Source organism: Teleopsis dalmanni, chromosome 2, assembly GCF_002237135.1.
Source record: "Teleopsis dalmanni isolate 2A chromosome 2, ASM223713v2, whole genome shotgun sequence".
Taxonomy (NCBI): domain Eukaryota; kingdom Metazoa; phylum Arthropoda; class Insecta; order Diptera; family Diopsidae; genus Teleopsis; species Teleopsis dalmanni.
This window is the reverse complement of record NC_051847.1, coordinates 60,949,023-60,956,560: the sequence shown is the minus strand read 5'-3', so window position 1 is coordinate 60,956,560 and position 7,538 is coordinate 60,949,023.

Here is a 7,538-nt window from a genome sequence, read left to right as displayed (position 1 = left end):
AATACTGTAAATATTTAATAAACTTTAGTTAGTCATCGCTTCTAATTTGACAAGCACAAGTTCTAAGCCCAAAACTTGCAGTTCAAACAAATTATAAACGGACTAACAACTAATTAAAAAGAAATTCGAATATTTCCTAAGAGCACTGATGATGAGTACTTGGAAATACCATTTCCGGGTAACACTGAGGTCATGAAAAATGGTAGAGATTTGCGATGTTAGAGACTAAAGAAAGAGAAAGACCCTTTAAAAGTCTTTTCAACTATATAATAACTACAAAATTAGAAATCAAATAGCAGAACAAAATTGCCACATATGACAGCAACTTTGGCCAATAATACAAAATGACAGATTAAAAAATTTAAGCAAGATATTAATCCCCTTATGTCTGTTATTATTTGATATGTCTACATGCGGTTACCTGAGTGCCAATGGAGAATTCTGTAGAAGCTAACAGGATGAGGGCTCAGAAGAAGTGATTGAACATTTATTATGCCATTTTTTGACTCTAAAATCGTCAGAATTGACCACAGTTACTTACCGAAAGTTTCAAAACAAAAGTTGCTGTTTTAAACCAACTAACCATTTTTTCTAAAGGTGATTAAGTTCTACGGATTCCAACCTTAGGTGAGCTCCATTACTGTCTGTCTTCGGTACTGTTAGTCAGTAATAATTACATATTTATACACTCTCGGTTATACACAATTCCTTGCACCTTTTCATGAATTCAACACTATTTTTTTTCGACATAAAATAGGTTGAAATTGATTACGTTCATCAACAAACATTTTTGAACCCGTAAGAGTAAACGAAGAACAGTACCTAATTAGAACTAAAGCAGAAGTTCTGGATTTATTAAAAAAATGGACTTGGAAATCAAATAGAAGTCTGAGATAATGAAATAGATTTTTCATGTAGCTCGATAAATACATTAGTTACACATGAATTATTCCTTCGAAATCCGAACGGAAAAAAACGTAGGAATATGCTCGATATTGATGTCAACCATTGGATCTTTGAAGGATGTATAATTAATTTCCACGATGTATATATATTCAGAAAGCAAGATTTTTAACAAATTTTTTAGGTCCGCAAATATAAATAAAGTACGATGCTTAATAAGAAGTAATGTTGAGGTATTGCCTTTTTTACCATATATAAACTCGGAAATCATATATAAGTCTCAGCGAAAGAAATGAGTAAGCCATGTATCACGAATTGGTGTCAAAAAAGTATACTAATTATTGTAATATGAGTTAAAATCGTCGAAAATCGAGAAGGAAAAAAAACGGTGTCTTCGATCAGGATGAAATGATCTCAAACAATTGGCTAAGAAAAAGTTACGAGAATCATAATACTGGAAAATTATTGTAGGAGAGATAAATTAAGTACCCAAATTTGAGCACTAATAAAGAAGAGAAAAGGTTGAAATTGCATTCTTTATCAGTTTTATAAAGGTTGTGTCTATGGAAGTAAAAAATGATAATAAAAATATGTTCCCTATCTTAATTTCTATTCTATCTTAGTCTCTATTTTATAAAATTCTTATATAAACGATTATATTTTCAGTAATGGTTCATACGTAATTTATATTATCTATTTTGGATTAAATCATATAAGAATATTTTTTTCTTTATTGTATAATAATTAGCCACTTACCTACTCATTTTTGATACTAAATGCTTCCATCTTTCAGCCATATTGAACATTATATTTATCACAATTTCTTAATTTCTATTGTTGACTATCGTAATTATCACGAATTTTATTATAGTTATGTATATATGAATATAATTTCCTGAATTTAACTTCGTTTAAGAATTTTAACATATGAGTTCATTCATAATCGTTAGTATTTTAAAGTCTTCAGACTCAATGTTTTTTTCTACACTACGAAAAGCGAAAACATTATTAGAGTAATCATATATATCAAAGTGAATTATCTACTAAATATTCAAAGGAACTGAGGATTTTAAATTAAAGTTTTTAGAAAAGAATAATTTATGACGAAACAATTACACATAGAGTAATAATAAATCAATGCTACAGTATTGCAATATTTTGAAAATGTTCCAGTAATCCATATTCGTCCATTTCTTTCGAATTATATTTCTTATATCAATTTTTTTTTTCAACATTTAAGTGAATAAACGAAAGAAACAATATTTTTATCGTATCTTTCTTACTCAAAATACCATTATATACCTAACCTATTCGCATAAATTACAGACTATCACTATAAATTGCAGACCACAAGCAATGGTTGAATAATATCTCTAGTACTTACAGTTTAAATCCCATTCACTTTTTTCTTTGCGATTTTTTGCGATTAAGCAGGACTTCTTAAATTTCTTCTAAACCTTGTTCTTTATTGCTATCTCATTCTTATGAAATTATATGAAATTAATGTTTTTCTCAAACTGTCGATTGCCGATTTAATCCAGATATGGAGATTATACCAGCTTTTGCTGTGTGAATAAGTTTTATTCAATTCTCTCTCCTGATTTAAATAAATTGACAATCTTAATGTAAATACTAAATATGTGTATGAATGAATTATTATATTCTAATTCCTGACCTGAGTAAATTTGGAGACTTTAATATAAATAATAAACCTACGTGATAATAAGTTATTCTTTCTTATTCCTGGCTTGAATAAATTTAAAAATCTTAAACTAAATACTAAACTGCTGCGATTACATCTTTTGATTTAAGGCTTTCAAACATTGATATATTGTGGACTGATGGCTTAAATCTTTTCACTCCTGACGCAAAAAAAATCGAAACTTGAATATAAATACTAAACTGCTGAGATCAGATCCTTTGTTGAAAGAAATATGGTTACAAATGTTGTTTTTTTTGGACCCATGTTTCAATTCTTTGCAATTTATTTAAAATTGGAAATCTTATTATAAATACTAAACTTATGAGATCACCTCCTTTGGTTAAAGGAATGTGGTTTCGAGCGTTGACCTTTTCTGGACACATAGCTTGAATATTCTCAAAATTCATTCACAAGAGGTCTTTTTAATAGTTCCAGTTTGAAGTCTGAAGCTTTTGAGCCTACAACTGAAATAAACAGTCTGAATAAAAGATTTTAGATAATACAGTTTACCGGAAAATCGCTTAGACTTTGTGCAACTTTATTTGTTTTTGTTAATATAATCCATTATCTATTAATATTTTTTATTTATATTATTGGTTTTATTAGCCGTCACTATGTTTATTTTCATTTAAGTATCTTTTCTTTCTGCCATCTTGAGGCTTCTGTTTTAGAGTCTGGAAACTACTATCGTTTCAAATCAGTTAATAATAACTAACTAAATAAATATAAAACTATATTTTACTGTTTCAAAAAACTGCGGAAAAGTGATTTCCTATCAAAAGAAAGAGCATTAAGAAAGTTTCTAATGACATTTGTTGGGCTATAAAAATACTTTAACTAATTAATTGAACTCAAAGGTTTCATTGCCTTTTAGAGAGAAAGACGATTTATTTTTATATACTTAAGCACGCATGTGAAAAGTTAAATAATTGGTTTTTAAATAAAATCTATTTATTTTATGCGTCGTCTTAGTAACAAAATAACTTAACAGTTCACAAAAAGTGGATAATAATATCGGGGAAGGAACGATAATAAGAATTACGTAAATTAATACAAAAACCTCATTATGAGGTAAATAACGTAATTTATTTTTGGCATGCGAAAACAAAAGTAAAAAGTGGGTCGTGCCATTTCGTAGTAAAACTAAAATCAAATATTCATAAGGCAACTTTTAATTATGACTCAACGGACATGCACGTCTTTAATGCGATGAAATGTAAGTGCTTCCACATATTTGGTATGTACAGCGACCAACACACACACACCGACACACACACCGAAACACACTTGAACACACGCATTATTAATACAAACATACGGTTAGTATATCGCATAAAGCCTTAGTCCCCACATAGTACTTCATGTCACTTAATTTCTGTAAGGACAAAAACAAAGTGCATAGCATGTTGAATACCTTGAATAAATAATTGTGGCCGACGTTGGTGACAACATGGCATGAGCTACGTAATTTTCCAGCACACAGTAAACGTTGATGAGTAATGCTGAAGGAAGTAGTTTTGTAAACTATTTAAATGCCAAGGAAAGGATGGCATCACTGTTCACAATTTTAAATTAGAATATTGCGAACATTTTCAGGTGATAGTATTTGTCCTTTTGTGGGTAATCGCTATAAATTTATTATCAAGTTCAAATTTAAATTTATATTTAATTGGATTAGCTGTTAGTGTTGGTATGCTTAAGTCGAAGGGAACTCACAGCTGGTAATATTATTTTGAGTAATCATAACGATATAATTTTTCAAGGGCAGAATAACAAAATGTTTGCTTTAAATATCGTGGGAAAATACTATAGGAATTTTTTAAATGGAATTGTGTAACAACCGACACAGAGGCTTAAGTTTTATAATTAAAATTTAAAAATATAATATCTATATGTATGAACGTATAAAAAGCAATAATTTTGCAGTGATCTCTACCAATTTCAAGGCTTCATGTGCTGACTTTTTGACACTATGTTAAGAAACACTCCAGAACAGTGACTCTCAATCCAATGACTAGGAGTCACCGAGATTTCAAACTCGTCTAAAATGTTTCAAACTATTTGACATTAGATATAATAACAATTTTTAATCATATGTTTTCATAAAAACTTTATAAAAATCTTCACAAACTCCTTATTAAATGAGTTTTGGTATATACAAATTTAAAGCTTTTGGTAAGTAACTAAAAAACAACCAAGTAAAAATAAATAATAACTAATAACCGAAATAATAATGATAAATAATCATCGGTGTTAATTCGATATTTCAGGTATGAAATTTAAGAAGATCATCGCAGTCTGCATAATTTGTTACTCTAAAAATTTAAATATAAAAATAATTAAAAAACCTTAGTATATAAACTAGCAATTAGAATCATTGTTTTTATTAAAGCAGTTTCCTTTTAAAATTTGAAAGTCTTTGGACTCAACCCTGCCAGTAAGTTATCTCAGATATCCTAAATTAAAATTCCCAAAACAAGTCAATTAGTGACTTTATTTAGGTCGCCAATGTTTAATTCGATCAATTATCAGTTGACACCAAAACAATGCTGAAGAAACCTCTACATAACCTAACCACACTTGATAGACTTAACCAGAACTTATTACTTTGAAATAAAATTCATACACATAAAGAAATTGCATATAAAGTCCTTTAAAGTCATGATGTTAAAGAAGAAATGCAATCAAGAAACACATTTAATTGTACCAACAAATTTTCATTTTAAATTCATCAAAACTGAATTTCAAACCCACACAAAGTTAACGTACCGTTCTCTCAAGACTCAGACTAAAAGATTCAGTAGCTTAAATATCCGCTGCTCATCTCTTTCAAACGTTTTTACTCTCTCAAAAGAAGTCGAAAATTTTGTTGAAATAGAATGGGACTTAAAATATCGGAAAATTATTGAATATTTTTAAAAAACTTGAATTGGGTTATCTTACTATTCATATAATAGAACTGCTGTTCAAGTAAAGAATATGCAATCTATATAAAAATTATGTATTGACAGAGACAAATTTTTAACTCTCAAAAGTGTTTTGCAAATTTCCGACAATTTTGAGTCTGTATCTGTTTTATTCAAATATTCATATTCCAGTTCTATTCCAACTCTTATAATGCTATGCCTAATAAAAACACACAAGTCACGTTAATAATAATAAGCTATGGCTCAAAACGAAACAGGAGAAAAGAGAATTGTTAATTCTACATAGTTGGTTGAACGATACATAACCGGAATCCTTAGTGCTATAAATTGAAAATGGAGGAGATAACCAGTAAACATCTGCCAAAAATAAGTAGTAAATGATACTGCTGAAATCAAAGTATAATGGAGTAATTCGATTTAAAAACTAAACAAATGTATATTTCATGTAGGGAATAAATCAAATAGTAATTATAATTAACATTAAATATCAGCTATTGTAGATATTATAATATCTGATGAGAGGCAATCCCAGTAAGTAATATTCCAGATAAGTAATATTTCTAGATAACTCGACAATAATCTCAAGTGTTCTTATGACAAGGAATCGTTAACCGTAGTGGTTAGCATAACTAACGATTTGGCATGGAGGTTTACAACACATGATGTATTATACAAATTCTTCCTGTACTATTAACATTTTAGTATTAAAACAATTACTTTCAGCATAAAAATAATGGATTATTGAAGTAATAGAAAGGTCATAGAACTCACTCTAAGACATGAAAAATATTTCTTCAACTACAGATGTGTGTTTTCAACAGTTCTGGTTAATAAATTGGAGTTAATTGTTAGTTTCAAATATCTTTTTCAAATCTTGTGATCATTTTTTCTGGGTCAGCAAATAATATTTTATATATTCCAATAAAATAAATCAAAATTACTTTTCTACTTTTTATGAAAACCTTTTTAACTCCATTTAACTAAATTTCAAAAAAATTATTTATTTCAAAAGTACACATACATGCCTTCTCTAATTTGTGAGGATGTTTTTTCTGAGTTAATATATAACTCAATATATCTCTTAGAATTCTTAGCAAATGTCTTCATGGTTTGATCAACAATTGTTAAAAAGTGTTTAGTGAAACAAATCTGGCAACATTTCTGTTTTCCTTATTAATAGCTTATCTTTATGACAACGCCAGTGCCTTTTATTATTTTTCTTATGGCTACTTATGTTGTGTGTTAATCTTATATAATAATTAATCAAAATAAATTTTAATTTGAATAACATAAATTTCAACATCAATGTCCTTAAAAAAGTTAGAATGTAAAACTCCCAAATGCCTTCCCTAATTTGTGAGTATAATTTTTGTAGGTTAGCACAATATTTGTAGAAATATCACACATAATATTTTTGGTAGTTCTAAATTTTCTTTTGTAGTCCTTGGGGAAACTTTTTTCGAAGCAATTTATATTAATACTAGTAATATGAATAAAAATTATTCCATGATGGCTAGGAATGTATTTTCGAATTTATGTTGATGTTTTTTCAAGACTAATTTATAATATTTCTATAAAATATTTTTTATAGCATAAACTGTGTTTTTTATTGAAAATGCTTTTGTTTATTAGTGTGGGGATATTTTCTTTGGGCCAATAAATAGTGCATTCAAAAATTGGCTAATGGTAGCTCAAAAGCCGTTTCGATTTCTTGGGAAAGTTTTCTTCATAATATATATAATATATATAATTTAATAATTTTTATCGAAAGATTTTCTGATTCAAATTATAATATTTTTAGAAATATTGTGTAATGATGACTGGAAATAACTTTTTAAAATCTTTATAATATAAGAATTCTTGTAAAGGAATATGTTTCTTCTTACTCTTCAAGAGCTTTTCTAATCTATTAAATAATATGTTTACAAACAGTGTGCACTAATAATTGTAATACCTTTTTTAATTACTTTTTCTAGTAATTAGGACATTTTTTTTTGGTCCACTAA